At 41.0% G+C, this 16,425-nt stretch overlaps 1 long non-coding RNA gene across 3 annotated transcripts in view; it reads right to left on the bottom strand.

Moving 5' to 3' along the window:
• LOC123795375 (uncharacterized) overlaps positions 1–16,425 on the bottom strand; it is a 318,410-nt gene that overhangs the window by 108,059 nt on the left and 193,926 nt on the right. The window contains exon 7 of one of the 3 annotated variants that reach the window (XR_015726249.1): positions 4,573–7,429. The exons of the other annotated variants lie outside the window; for them this stretch is intronic. This is a non-coding gene — a long non-coding RNA (uncharacterized LOC123795375). Of the gene's footprint in view, positions 1–4,572; positions 7,430–16,425 lie in introns of those variants that run through there. 3 annotated transcript variants of the gene reach the window in all.

Raw genomic sequence — 16,425 nt, 5'->3', positions numbered from 1 at the left:
AAATAAAAAAAAAGCAAGGTATTGGCAAGTTGAGCACACTGAATAGTTTTCCTTTACTGAACCGTTCCCAGAGGGTCAACCAGATTTCAGTAGGTGTGATTAATAAATTACAGAAGATAAATAGAGTGCCTTGAAAGATTTTATGTTCCTTATTTAAATTTTACCTGTCTTTATAGCCTGCCAGGAAGCCTGTCATTCAACCCTTAGCAATAAAACAGCCCTGCACAAATGAAGACAAAATAAATCAGAAGCCGTATGCTTTTAAACTCACTAAATGAAAGCCCAGCATGCATGCTGCCTCCCTCCAAATTAATCACTGGATTAAATGTGAGACGTGCACCCCAAATCAATAGCTTGTGACAGAGAACTCCTGCCTCTGCTTCAGGAAAATTCCACTTCCTTTCAGATGTTGTCACTTGAAATGTCAGGAAGTCTCCATTCATCACCCACCCTTGAAAAGGCCACCATCGCCATACTTCACATTTCCTTGCTGCCTTTCTTCAGGGAAATCAAGGCATATTGCCTAGGAAGCCTACTCATTGTCATAGCCTCTTCTGGAGGCTGGAAGAGGGGCAAAGAGGAGAGGTATAGAGATGCCCAAGTTAGGAATAAGAAAACCAAAGTATAAAGATGCCCAAAGTCTTGTTCAAAAGTCCCAAAGAAACAAAACTCATATATTCCCTTGATGGCAACATAACATAGTGGGAAGAAGATGGGCTTAGGAGTTTGAGAGACGTGGATTTAAATCTTGGCTCTACCACCACTCTGAGCTTCACTTTTCTTATCTATGAAATAGAGGGAATATAAATACAATGTGTCACGAGCTGTGTAACCTTGTGCAAGTTGTGTAACATCTCTGTGCCTGAGCATCTTCGTTTGTAAATGAGGTGATGGGGGTTAAATGTCCATCCCATTGTCACAGATCAACACATGATGAGAATGGGGTGTTTCATCTCCAGATCAAAGCTCTACCCACTTTTTCTGCTTTTCAAAACTCAATTCTGCCATCACCTTCTCCAGTAGCCCCAAGATTGGGGCAGAACATCCCTTTTGTTCTGTCATTACAATATTATTAATAGTAATTAAAAAAAAACAGTGATAATACTAACACTAAAAACTAACACTTATTGATCACTTACTACATGACAGGCTCTGAATTACTTGAATTTACTCATCTAGTCCTCAGAACAATCCTATAAAGTAAGTGTTACTGTGTTCTGCATTTTACAGAAACTGAGGCAACAGAGTTTACATTACCTACCCAAGATCTCATCACTGGTAGGTGGGAGAACTGTCCTGTCTCCCAGAACACCCTGAGCTTCACTCTTTCTTGACTTGACTGTATGACTATGATAATTCCCCTTATATGACTTTCATCTCTACTGGCCTTCAGGTTCCCCTGAAATAGTGACTGGGTATTATCCAATTTTGTATTCCCAAAGTTTAGCACAGAGTAGGTGTTCTTGAATTTGAAATGAGAGGAAATTGACTCATCATGCAAAGATAATAGGCTACAAGTATTTAATACCAAGGACTCTGAATTGAGAAGGTGACTTCCTAGGTCAGAATGTTGCAGAGCTAGACATCATCTCACACGGAAGGGACTCAGACAGACTGGGACAAAGCAAAGACAAGAGCAGTACAGATGAGACAACCAAAAACAAAACAAAAAAAACCCCCAAAACCCACACAAAACTCTTCCATTAGTCACACAAATGAAAGACCCTTAATAGATGCTTAATTTTGCTGGAAGTTGCCCTCAGAACTTCAGTGCATGGTATATATGGTTGTCAAACACCGCGATGCCAAATAAATGTCAAAAGAAAGCAGTCATTCTCAACAAATTCTTGTGTCAGTATCACAGTCTTGAGTTGAAACTTCCTGGGGTCTTTGTAGAAATGGATTTTAGGACTGAGGAGAACTCATTGCAGTTCAGATTCTGGTAGTCATGGCACAAAAGAAAAACCTATAAACATACAGAAAGGTGCTCAACTGCATATTATTCAAGGTTTATAAAAGTTACAAAGATCAACAATATCCAGGTTCATGAGGCCCTGAGGAAATAGGTATGATATACCCAGTTAGTGGGAGTATAACTTTGTAGTCTTCACCAAAATTCCATTTCTAGGAATCTATCACAGAAATACCTGCACATGTGTTTGCAAATATATTTTCAAGTGTGTTTATTCTAGTCCCATTTGTAATAGGAAAAAAAAAAAACCCCACAAAAAACTAGAAGTTTCTAAAGTAGGGAAATGGTTTAAAAATTATGGTATATTCATACAATGGTTAGGGAGTGATGACAACAAATTCAATGGGTCCATATATGTTGAAATGGAAAGATGGCCAGATTCTGGCAACCAACACATGAACCCTTGTCTCCACAGGAGGACTTTAGCAGTCTGCTCCAGCTCTTTGTTCTGATTGGTCCATGTCTGTGCCATACCAGACACATAACTAAGTGATTATAAGGGATAGGAATGGGAAGGGAAGGGTTGGATGGGACCTTTTTTTCCCATTTATATCTGTGACTTACTCCCTTCCTTCCTTCCTTTCTTTCCTCCTTCGGTGCAATGAACATGTATTTTTTTTTGTTATCAATATTATTCTATCTGTTCTTTTTAAAAGTTCCGGTATCCAGTGACAGCAAAGTCAGACTCATGATGAGTTTTAGTTCAGTGTGGGTATACCATGTGTTACACTATAATAAAAGTATGGACAAAGCCCCATGTTATTAAGAGACAAAAATGTGAAACAAGACATCTGCCTAGAAGCACAGGGGAAGATCTTACAGGAGAAGAGGGTCTAAGATTCAGACTGAGCCTTGACCAGGGAATAGGAGCGCTCTAGGGGAAACAATGAAGGCAAAGCTTTCCAGGCAGAGGTGCACAAGGGCCCAAACCTAGAGGCATGGAACAGGTGGAGTATTGTGGGTCTGTAGCTGGAACGTCTCCCTCGGTGCTCAGATGGTTATTCCTTCTTGGGGTGGGGCACCAGAAGAAGCACAGTCTGAGGAGTAGCCCACATTTAACTCTAGCTGGGGAGCAGCCACGGGCGAAGAAGGCGAGGAAGCCAGGATGGATGGTTTGCACGTTGCTTTCATCTGACCTGCTGTGGAATGTGACTCATAACTCATCTGCATAGGCAGCTCTTGGAGTGGACAAAGGAAACCCAGCCAGTGGAAATTCCTGGGAAACTGTGATGGGGCCCAAATAGGAAATGCCAGTCAAGAGATTTTACTGGTGCTAAGCTCAAATACCGACCTTGGAGCTGTGCTCCTCAAAGATTCTGCTTGTTAACTGTAGAAGAGACACTTTGGCAGAAGGGATATGGATAATAATCAGGGTCCCATAGATATCATCCTTTCCAACCCTTTTGCATTCACCATCTAACTTGATGCATTAAGAACCGTTGAGCCAGGGGTGATTATCCTCATTTCATATACCTTGGAACTGAGACTCAGGGAGATTAATGACTTGCTCAAGGTCACACAGCTAAGGGAGACTGGATGGTATCAGAAAAACAAAAAATTTTACTTTTAGAAAAAGACTTGTTTTAAAAACTTTATTGCATAACTCATTATTTGGGGAGATTGGCTAACTTACTTTCCTCTCTGACTCCATTTTCCCATATGTAGATTATGGATAACATTATCTACCCTACAGAGCTGTTGGAAAAATGGAGCGAGGTTATATATGCTGCCTACTTGCTACCTATTTGCCTCTTCCTTAGTGACTCAACCCTAATTTGGGATTCAGGGGGAAAGCAAATACATTCTGTTAAAAATGTTCCATTTCCCAGCCTCCCTTGCACTTGAGAGTGGCCAGATGACACAGTTCTGACCAATGAAATGTAGAAGTCTCTAGAAAGCATATCTGGTCCTGAATTAGAAAGTTAAACCTTTTTAGGAAAAGTCTTTCTTCTCTGCTTCTTCCTTCTTGGAGTGGAACTGCATTCCAAGCAATGGAAGAAATGCAGATTCAGCAGTCATTTTGGAACGGTGGCAGAACTTGTATCTCTGATGGTAATGTTGGACTGCTTTTTCCTGGACCTGTCATTGCTTGATACATATAGACCCTTGTTAGTTTAAGCAGTTTGCAGCTGTCTATATTTCTGATGGAGTAATCTAGGCTTTGACTTATCATACATACCCAAAGAACCATAGGCATTTTGATTAGAGCAGGAAACTTTCTCTGAGGTGGAGGGAGATTTCAAGCCCTGTCTCTTACCCATAAAATAGTATTAACCTGCCCAACCATGCCCACATCACACTTAGGTGTTCATTTCTCTCTTCTCTGCCTTCCCTACCTCCAAAGTTGGGTACATAGCCCTCTCCACCTGCAGACCAATCTCAGTTCAAGTGAGATAAGATATATAAAATCCCTAGCATGGTTCCTGACACACAAGTATAAAACAAGTGGGATTTATTGTTCTTGAGTCAGAAAGTTTTAAAGCAACCTCAGCATACTGGAATCTTTTTACTTAACAAATACGCATGGAACACTTCAGAGGGTCTCCTGATCAACAAGATAAAGAAACCCAAGCAGCTTTAGCATGGTATTCAAGGCCCTAACTCCTGCATACAGCACTGGGTTTTTCTTCCTAAGTCCCTTGATAACATCCCTTCTCTTGTCACAGTAGCACCATAAGGTTTTGCTTTCCCTCTGCTATAGCACTCATGTGATCACAGCCATTGCGTCTGCCTCTCCCAATGAAGGTGAGGCTTGAGTCTCATTTATCTTTGACTCCCTGGTAACCCTGCACAGAGAGGCACTGGATAAATTACTGCTGAAGGAATAAATAAGTCTCTAGTCAGTGCCTAGAAGTTGAGTCACATGGAGGTCTTGGCTTTTTCCTGAACACAGCTGAGCATTTTCATGCTTCAGAAGTTTTGCATATGCTCTTCCTTTTGCTTAGAATCTTCTTCCTCCATTTTATGTCTATAGAATTCCTACTCACCCTCATACAGCCACCTCAAATATCATCTCTGCCAACTCACTCAGTTGCTCTCCGTTCTCTCCTAAGGTATCTGATGCTTACTTCTGCTATGGCAAATAACTCGCTACTCATTATTATTATTATTTGTCCACGTGCTTCTCTTCCTTGCCAGACTATGAACTCTTAAGAACATTTAATCATATTTTTCTGTCACTTATACTCAACATAGTTCCTGGCGCATGGTAGATATTGAGAATTTCAGTGAATTTAGCTACAAAATTTTTTGAATTTACACAAAATTGTGTTTTTGAGTTGTTGCCTATCCCTGGCTCTGTAATGAGGCTCATAACATCAGGTATTGAGGTGGGGAATGAAAGGAAATGAGCCTTTATTTAGTATCTACTGTGGACCAGACATTATTATTGTCCATGTTGTTTCCAGAATAAGTATGAAACCCACCCTAAAAGAGCTTATAACTTTATTAGGGAATTGCTCTATACTTATATAAATGCTTTAGGAATTGGTATAAATTTTGGTAACAGTTCCTTTTTCACTTTAGATCACATCTCCTGGGTCTGACACATAGGGCACCCATCATTCTAAGAAGCTTGGAGACAATCAGTGGCCCTGACTGTATTGTGACTCTTCCTGCCCACCCTTAATAGAGACCTGAGAGCCTGACCCAAGCTGGCTCAATCAGATTCTCTCTGAAAGAAATATGAATTTGGAATGGATTGCTGAAGAGATTGGAGTTGTTGGGGGTGAGTCACATGTGTGGCAGTCCTCCAGGGTGAAAGGCTATAAAGAATTCTGAGATACCACAACTGCCTTGGGTTCCCCTATCTTGGTAGTTCAGCATTTCCTTTGATTCTCTGAGACACCCTCAACATCCTTCCAATAAATTTCCCCTTTGCTTCAACTAGACAAAGTCCATTTCAGATGCTTACAGGTTAAAAAAAAGAAAGAAAGAAAAAAAAAAGAAAAAAGAACCAATACAGTCTGATGCCAAAAGAATTTCCTGTTTGGTCTCTGAATTGGTTAAGATTTGCATCAGCTGCAAATGAAAGAAAACCCATAACAGTAGCTTTAAAAGAACACAAGATTATCTCTCTCAAGTGAATGTAGGCAACCAGAACTAGCTGCTTGATCTGCAGGAATCCAGATTCCCACTATTATCAATCTCAGGATGTACCTTCTGTCTCAAGGAACAAGATGGCTGCTCAAATTCCAATCATCATGTCACCAATCCAATTTATAGGAAGGAGGAAGACATGCCCCTCCCTTTAAAGGTGTGTCCCCAAAGCTGAACACACTATTTCTGCTCCCATTCCATTGGCCAAAATGTAGTTACATAACTCTCATATGCCAACTATCTTCCATTTGCCTGTCCAGACCCACTGCATTCTACTCTTCATCTGCTCTCTGCCTGGAGAGACAGGCCTGTGTAAACCATATCAATGGGAGTGTATAATCTCTGGCTTTTATGGTTCTAGCTCGGACAACACAGGTTCTGGCAGGAAATCAGAAAAAGAGAAGAGTGAGATCAAAGCATTTCTTTCTCTGGATCCCTTCCTTCAAAGTTGCATTGGGCTGGCTCTGTCCCTCAACTGAGGGTGACTGGCCCTTGAAAAGTGATTGAATCTACTCGACTCTCTCTTTTTCTAGGCTTTAGTAGCTATTCCCTTCCTTCATTCCATTATGTCTTAAGGGAGGCAACAGCCTAGCTGCTATGAGCTCTGGATTACTGCACTGTACTTACAATTCCTCCACACCTTATTTTAGTAAATCACCCCTTTTAAAATAAATCCTCCTTGGCTTATCCCATTTTGAATGTGTCATCTCTTTTCTGTTGGGACTTTGACATACCTACATAACTACAAGGTTTTTATTATGGGCCAGGTACCTAAAAATTGAATCTATTACCAAAAAAGGAGAGGAGAACCCATACAATGGGACAACTATCAGTCTCTGCCATGGTCCCATTGGTCTTTCTTGATCAGTACTTATATCCAATTTTCATGGGTTGAGCCTTCTACCCCTTACTCCTAATATTCATAAGGCAAGGTAATCACCATCCTTTTTACCTCATACAAAGTTAAATAAAGCTATAAAAATCTACAGATACACATCTATATATGGGAGAGTTATAATTATTAAAAACTGCCAGGAAGGGTAGTAAAATCAACACATGTTTAGTGAATGTATGGATGAAATTATGAAGCTATGTTTTCAGTTTTTCAACTGCAATATTGGTGTGTTGTGCCATACGATGTCCTAAGTCTTTTCCAGTACTGATCTCCATGTATTATTTTGTTGGCTCTGTATCACAATTTCCCATGAGGCATAGAAAGAAATATGGCAGAACTGTCAAGCTGGAGGTACAAGGTCCAGGAAACACATAGGAGTGAGACAGATTCAGGAAGATACTTGACTTGGTAATCCGGGCAGAATCAGGAGAGCAGTCAGGAGTATTGGCTCATGCAAATTCTGACTGTTGAAAGAGACAAGAAACAGAAGGCAAACTTAGCAGACAGAAAGTAATCTCAAACACCCAGAGGAAGTGCATAAGCCCAGGCAACCAGGAGGCTGGAATCATATACATGGCAAGACAACAGTCAACCTAGACAGAAACCAAGAAATCTGCTATCCCTTAAGAAAAAACTTGAGTCACCCAAGTCAAACCCCAGGTGCTATCTATGGTTCCTCCCTCTTCTTTATCCCCATATCTAACCAGTCTTCAGACTCAGTTGATAATGCCTTCTAAATATCTCTCATTCACATACTCACCTCAGTTCCCATTTCCAATAACAGCTCAGGCCTAAATTATCTTTGGCTTGCATTAGTTCTACATCTTCCTGGTGGATCATTATTTTACCCATTCAGCCCTATTTCCTGAACTACCCCATGATATCTTTCTAAAATACAAACAGACCATGTTAGTCACCTGAATAAACAATTCAGTAGTTCCCCAGTTCTCCTGGAATAAAATTAAAATGTTTAACAAGACCTTGTATTACTCAGCTCCTACATCTCTTTTTAGCCTCATCTCACCCCACTCCTCTTCTTCCCACTTGACACTTCAGCCACTCCGAAATACTTGAAATTTCCCATAGAAATTAAATAGGCTTTTGCATGTGTATGCTTTACTCCCAACCCCTCCTACTTCCTTCCTCTGATGCATTCTTACTCATCCATCAAGACTCTACTCATAAGCTATTATCTCCTACAGACAGTCCATCTTGACACCCCCACCTTCACTCAGGTTGGAATAGGTACTTGTCTGTGTTCTCATAAGCCCTGGGCTTATCTCTACTGTATAACTTATAATCTATTGTTATTTCCATGTTAGTTGTCTATTTCTCTCTGATCTATGAGTTTCTTAAGGACAAGAGCTATATCTCATTTAATATGGTATCTCAGTGCCTAGCATAGAGAATGACAAAGATGGTGCTCAAAACATGCTTATGAAATAAGAGAATGAGCAAGACCAATAGTATGCAGAGTGGGGTTAAAGGCACTATCGCCTTCCTTGTCTTAGACATCACACTTCAATTAATGCAGACTAGGATGCCTTTCACATTTTAGATATTACTCTTTATACATGTTGTTTTGATTTGTTGTAATATGAATATTCCTGCTTCCAGTCTTGAGGTTTACTCTTTTCTCTAATGTACAAATAAATCACAATAGCTGAACTTCCATTTCAAGCCATGATGGAGTGACAGGGTTCACACATATTCTCCCATCATAAACAATAAGGAAACGTGGAAAAATTATAAAATACTGTTTGCCATTGAATAACAGATGGTATGCTATTGTGATTCCCAAGAAACAAGAAGTAAGTGAGATAAACACTTGGCCTTTGCCTGGAATCACATTCTGGGTCTTGTTGCAGGAAGGGAATCCTAAGCAGAGTACAGCAATCTCACTAAGTTGAGGAGACAGAGATCAGAAATCTGGGAGGTTGAGGTGACTCAAAACTGTGGAGCAGAGTTTCAGAGAAGAGCAACATAGGAGAATACTTCAGTATTTGCTGAATATTAGCCCATGTATGCCTAGGGCAAAACTCTATGTGAACAGGCAATGGATGTCTGGGGAACTGTAGACTGAGAAATTCACAGAGATTGCAGAATTGGGAGACTCCATCCCCCAAGAGTGGAAGGTCCTTACAGATTCCCTGGGACATTCAGTAGCCACAGATGCATTCTTCTCTATACTTGCCCTACGAAGTCTTTAAAAGAAGTCTGGAAAAGAACAAGCTAATCAGCAAGTAACTTATCTGCCTGTCAGAACAAAGCTCAACTCTCTTTACAGGATAACAACAAAATCCAGACACTCAACATAAAACACAATACTCAGTATCAAAAAAAAAAATTGCTAGACATGCCAAGAAGTAGGCAAATAAGTGTGATATCCTTGGTGGGGGGGGAAATCAGTCAATAGGAACAGACCCAGAAATAATAGAATAACAGATAAGGACTTTTAGCAGCTATTAAGTTATACTGAATTATTCAAAGGTAAACATGAACGTAGTGAGGACAGAAATGGAAAGATATTTTAAAAAAAGGCAAAATGAAACTTCCAGAGATTTAAAAAATGTAATATAAGCTAATAAAAACTCCTCTGGAAAGATGAAGTGTATAATATATATTGCAGAAAGAAATATTAGTGATCTTGGAGTCATAGTAATAGAAGCTCTCAAAAATAATATATATATATGTATATGAAATATACATATATATATATATATATACACATATATATGAAAATGATTGAAAAAATATTGATCTGTGGGACAACTTGAAATGGTCTGACATAGAATTCCAGAAGGAGAGGCTGGGGCAAGGAGAAACAGAAACTTTTGAAAATATAATGGTTAAAAACTTCCAGACTTGAAAAATAAACTCAATGAACCTCAATTAGGGTAACAGAGAAAACTCCACCAGGGCACACTATAACCCTTTTTAAAAAATAAGTGATGTATGTGTGCAATGAAAGTATTTTATTGTGTGTAAATAATATTCCATAAACCCTGAGCTTCCAGCAGTCTTCCCAAGGGTTCCAAAGACAGGATCATTCAAATTTCTGGAGATTGCCCAATGAACCCCTGCTTCTTTGTTCTACAAATTCCTCCTCCATTGAAATTCCCCACCCCCTTCTCACTCTCCCATTTTTGCTCCTTATGGTTGTTCCAGTTCTCTCTAGTATGGTCCACTGGAAAATCCCACCATGTTTCTTTCTCCTTCATCCCCCAATGCACCATCCACACAAAGCCATCTTGTATAGAGCATTTTACTAAAGGTTTAGTGATGAAGTAGGGAAGTCACGTCGCAAGAGAACAAACAATTAAACCTAAATGTCAAGCAGCATGTCGGTGGTATACATCGTCCACTCCTTGAAGGCAGTGACTCACTGTCTCCTCACTCTTGGCTGCAGCCTGCTTCCATGGGGCTGGCCACGTTCCTATCTCTCTATAATTCAAACACTAAGATTCTGACAAGGGCTGATAATGGGAAAACCCTCAAGTCCTACTATGTTGTGGAATAGAAACATGTAAATCTCATCCTTTTTTTGACCTCTCTCACCAAGATGAGCCCTGGCATCTATATTTGCAGAGCCCCAAAAGCCAATTAAAGGAATTTCTCAAACAAAAGAGGATTTATTTCTTAAAAACAGAGTGTTCCTGGATTAGTATTTTCACCTGGGATGATTATAAAACATGCAAAGAACTGTGTTCACATCAGAGCCACTGAACAAGAATGCCTTGGCCTGGAGCCCACGAATCTGCATTTCAACTACCATACCACCTCGACAAATCTCCCTGCCTTGATTTTGGGGGGGGGGCAGTGTAAAACAAACAAACAAAAAAATCTCATTGTTTCGTGATTAATAAATCCTCCTAATATACTGTATAAATTGTCCTTTCAGCCAGGGGACTCTCACCCTTAATTTCGGTAGTCAATGTTTAAATTTTATGTACAGGATTGGTTTCTCTCTCATTCTCCCTCTCCACAGCCCACCTTTGGATCACAAGCCTACCAATATTGCAGCGAGGGTGGAATCACAAAAATGTTGTTGTGTCATAGGCCTTTCTTTGGGTTCCAGATTGTATTTAAGTCTGGTAGCCTGGGAAACATCTCAAAAGTCCATAACATGAAGTCTGCCTGTTGTTTCTGAAAGCACAACGTTACCCCAAACAATTGTCACTGTTCTTACCCACAGATTATTGTGGGCTGCCTGTGCCCCCAGGACATTTTACGGCCTGCTCTGAAAACATGAGTTACCTTTTAGGACCTTTAGACTGGCAAGATCTGGTGGAAGTTGTTAGATCAGGTTCTGGAAAAATGGTCTGGGCACGGGCTTTGTGTAGAGCCAAAGAAGTGCTTAAGGGAAAACCTTGAAATAGCAAATGACAGAACTTTCCCTGAAGTTCACAGATGTTCTCTACGAATTCTAGAAGTATGCCAAGAGCTAAATTTCATTTTGGGGGCCTCCTATCAGCAAGCAGACAATGATCAAGAATCAACACTAAACATGTGGTTTGATGTAAATAAAGTTCTCAAAGCCCCTCTGTTTGTCATTCTAATAATTGATTACAGCACGATTCTCCATCCCACTCCCGGACCCTGCTGAATTGCTTTGATTCCTTCTGGGGTTCTAATGGAGAGACTGACATATAGCTGCATTAACTTGTCTTTAGCCACAGGTCTCTCAGGGGCATGTTGTTCCCCTGCTCATGAAAATTATGGTGTTTCTCATGGTCCAGAGATCACTGCATTTTGTAAACTTCTCATTTTTAAAATATAAATGCTATATCTGTACTTTCCTATTGCAAATTTTCAATCTCACTGAATATATCTGAGGTGCTAGTTTTTACTAAGCATAAGGATGTTTCCTTATAACTCCATGGATAATAACAGCAGCTAACATTTATTTAGTGCCTCTCTGTTAATGCCACCTTATATGTCTATTATGGCCTTCGATCCTCAACATAATCCTATGAAAAAGGTTCTATGTTCACACTCATTTTGCAAATGAGGATAGTGAACAAAGTTCTCATAGCTTTAGAGTGAGGGCCGGGAGGTGCAATTTCAAAGCAGTCATGCCTAACTATGATGTTACTTACACTCATTCAACAAATATTTGCTGAGTGTCTGCTACGTGCTGGGTGCCATGATAGGCACTGGGGATACCACAGTGAACAAAAGAGATAAAGATTCCTACCCTGATGGAGCCCCCATTTTATTTCACATCTATTATGTGAATTTGTGATAATTTACCTAACTGATGTCTACTGTCGAATGTTTAAACTTTTTTTTTTAAGATTTATTTATTTATTTGAGAGAGAGAGAGAGCAAGCATGTGTGGTGAAGAGGGGGCAGTGCAGAGGCAGAGGGAGAGAGAGAATCCCAAGCAGACTCCCCACCGAGCATGAGCCCCGGAGGGGACTCAATCCCAGGACCCTGAGATCATGACCTGAGCCAAAATCAAGAGCTGGAGGCTTAACCGACTGAGCCACCCAGGCACCCCTAAACTGTTTTTAATTCAATGCCCTTAAAAAAAAAATCACACTATGAGGGACAACATTCTGATTTATAAATCTATATCCAACTCCCTGCAATTTCATTAGAAGAGTTTCCCAGAGTAGGAATTATAAAGTTCAACGGTATGAATATTCATTCAAGTTCTTCACATGTATTGCCAGTAACTCTCAGAAAGGGTGTAGTAAGTTACGGTCCCACCAAGCACAGCAGTTTCCGAGAATGTCCATTTCACCACAACCTTGCCAGCATTGAAGGTTCTTTTTCTAACTTTTTTTTTTTTTAAGATTTTATTTATTTATTCGACAGAGATAGAGACAGCCAGCGAGAGAGGGAACACAAGCAGGGGGAGTGGGAGAGGAAGAAGCAGGCTCATAGCGGAGGAGCCTGATGTGGTGCTCGATCCCATAACACCGGGATCACGCCCTGAGCCGAAGGCAGACGCTTAACCGCTGTGCCACCCAGGTGCCCCCTTTTTCTAACTTTTTAATCCTGTCTACTTGACAGGCATCATGTTCATAGCTCTGCAACAACAAATGCCACACTGACTTTGTTTTGTTTAGAGAAAAATGAATGTCACAGGCTTGAAATAGTTGAAGAATGACAATTTGTTTTAAAAACACCTCACATCCCCTCATAATCAAGTAGAAAAAATGCATTCACGACTTCCTTCTTGGTGCCTATAAGGCGTATTTGTTAAGCTCATCGGTTATTTCTGAGTAAGGCACAAAGTGCTTACTGACCCATGAATCTCTCTGTGGTGTGGCTCATCTACATTTCCACACCTTTGTACTAGGGAGCCTGTGAGCAATTGGCTCCTTTGTAACTTAGTGACCTCGCCATCCCTGAAGGGATACAAAACTGTGCTGGAATGATGTTGATCTGGCCCTTTTTACAGTCTTCCTTGAATGACATCTCTTAATTAGATGTGGCTTCTCCCTTTTTGGGATTTGCAGGCACATTTATGTAACTTTGTTATACTATTTAACATACCCAGTCATGTTCAGTGCGTACTTTCTTTTGCTCTCTGACTAGAAACGTAAAGTTAACAGCACCTGCCATATAGATCTGCTGACAGAATTCAATGAAACAATGCACATAATGCACTAAGTGTGGTACCTGGCACAGAACTACCCTCCAGGAATACTTGTGGGTTGAAGGAATGAAGAGTCAATGCACAGTAAATCTTGGACGCTGCTAACTGGTGCAACTCGTACGTAATATTAATCGGAGGAATTTGTGAAAATACCGGATGCAAGGCTCCTCCTTCAGGCACTGCAATGCAATAAGTCTGGGGTGGAGGTCCAGGAATCCAGGTGACTCTGAGACAGGTGGCCTGGAGACTGCGCCTGACTTTGAGAATCCTGGGGCCTTGTGAGCTCTGTGGTGGCAAGGCTAATAGGACATTCATCTCTAAATGACCCCGCTCCTATTTGCTCTAGTCCCCAGTGTGCAGCAAGTGCTCAAGGACTGTAGCCTCAATGAATTGTTGGCATTTGGTTGTAGGAGAGACATTGTTTCCAGACCCATCCATATGAAACAGACAACTGAGGATTCTAAAATGTGTGTGGAACCTTATAATATCCTCAATCACAATCTCAAAAACTTAGCCACTATTGTCCTGGATTCGAATTTCCCTAAATCTTGTGTTCTTTTATGCCCCCCTCAGCAGCGCCCTGTTTTGAGCACTTGACTACATGCCACTTTATTTGATTTAATCCTCAGGATCTCTCCGAGAGGGAGGAAACTGAGGCTTGGAGTTTGTTACCTCTCTGGAGTCATACAGCAAGTGCCAGATTCCAGACTAGGCGTGAGGGATTGCCAAACCTGAGCACATTCCATATAGCTCCCTCCTGAGATGAACGAAAGGAACTCGGGAACTTGGCCTGCTGGGGCAGGTGAGGTGCAGAACTCACTGTCAGTGTGTGTGTGTGTGTGTGTGTGTGTGTGTGTGCGGGTTGCCAGCAAATTCCTGATTATAGGCAACTGCATCAAACAGAGGCAATTTTTCCCTTGTAAGTAGATATTACAAATATAGCATATTAAGCAACCCTGACTTCATCCCCACCCAATCAGCCCCTGCCAGTTTGCATGCTACATATGTACAGCATGACTCAAAGGACCCTCAGGCAGTGGGTGGGTTAAAAATCAATCAAACAATAATAATTTTCATAAGTGAGAGCTCCCTGGCTTCCCAGTTGGCTGTTCAGTTAGTCCTGAGTCATGAATTTCCTTTTTAGGGTAATATTTACCATAGAGCATGGCTGGTTATAGGGAATACGTAATATCCACTATCTGATGGGAAACTTGTTATTAAAACATTACCTAATGATAGATTTACCTGATAAATAATCCCAAGGATTAGACAATATAGGTTGGCGAGAGACTAGGGAGGGTCTGCAGGGAACAGAAAGATGAATCAGAGTAAACTATGGTTTGGAGGTAAATGACAAGGTGTTTGTCTGGAGCTGGGTGTCAAAATAATCCTAACTATAATAATTAGACTACAGAGGAGAGAGAAGGAGAGACAGATAGGGACAAAGAGAATAGGAGGAGGAGACAGTGAGGATGAACACTGGAATGGGTAATAATCATAATCATAGGCACTTCTTACTGCACTGTTAGTATACACAGGTATTGGGCTGATCGTCTGACATATATCCTCTTTTTTAGTCTCATGAAAATCCTGGGGGTCACTCCTACTACCATCCCCACTCCTCAGGTTCCAGCCAGTATAGCAAAAGGGCTAAAAGCAAAGACCCTAAAGAAAGACTGTCTGAGTTTACATCTCAGCTGCCTATTTGCTAGCTGTGAAACCTTAATTTTTTTCTGCCTCAGGCTTCTCATCTGTGAAAGGGAGGTAATGGTAATTTTGCCTACCTTAAAGGGTTGTTTCAGGACTAAAGTAGTTAGCAAACAAAACCTTTGTAAACTCAATTCAGCTGCTATTTCAAGCTGAAGAATCTGAGGTCAGAAGTTACATCACTTGCCAAGGTCACAAAACTATGAAATGGCACAGCTGGGATTTGAATCTAGATCTGTCTGATTCTGGCCCCAATATGCTTTCAACCTTTATGCTTTGGTGGATGGGAGCAGTAATGGTGGGCACTAAAGAGACGTCACAGGGTATGTTTCCCAAGCACATGATGTCAACCATTTGAGTCAAATCACCTCAAATTTGTGGACCATTTTATAAACATAGGATACAATCTCAAAGCAACCCTAGAGATCACCTCATCCAAAGATTGCAAACTGTCAGCTTAGGGACCTCTCTCTCTCTCTCTTTTTTTTTTTCATTTCAAAATTTTTTTTTAGAGAGAGGGCACCTGGGTGTCTCAGATGGCCAAAAGCATCTGCCTTTGGCTCAGGTCATGATCTCCAGGTCCTGGGATTGAGTCCCGCATCAGGCTCCCAGGTCAGCGGGGAGTCTGCTTCTCCCTCTGCCTCTCCTCCTGCTTGTGCTCTCTCTGCCTCTCTCTCTCTCTTAAATGAATAAAATCTTAAAAAAGAGAGAGAGAGCACAAGCAGGGAGAGGCTGCAGGAGTAGGAGAGAGAGAATCTTAGGCAGGCGCCACGCTCAGTGCAGAGTCCAATGTGGGGCTTGATCTCATGACCCTTAGATCACAACCTAAGCCAAAATCAAGAGTCGGACGCTTAATGAACTGAGATACCCAGGCACCCCAGGGACCTCTCATTTTCTAGAGATATGTTGTGTTTGGCTGCCTAGTGTTGGTTGGTGCAGAGCTATGAAAATTTTTGAGTAAGTTACCAAAACTACAAATTGTCAGACTTAACAAGAAAACCTAGACTGAAATTTTCTCTAAAAAAGCTGGAGTGTCTGGACCCATATCCCTAAATGCATTAGTCAGTTATACTCTGCCACCTGAGTATATTCTCACCACTTCCTACTATCTCTTGCATCTGGCTCACTTCACTCAATTGTGTC

This window comes from Ursus americanus, chromosome 12 (assembly GCF_024610735.1).
Source record: "Ursus americanus isolate L20-20 chromosome 12, mUrsAme1.1.p, whole genome shotgun sequence".
NCBI classification, from domain to species: domain Eukaryota; kingdom Metazoa; phylum Chordata; class Mammalia; order Carnivora; family Ursidae; genus Ursus; species Ursus americanus.
Note: the sequence above shows the minus strand (reverse complement) of the source record. Positions and strands in the feature narration are given on the sequence as shown.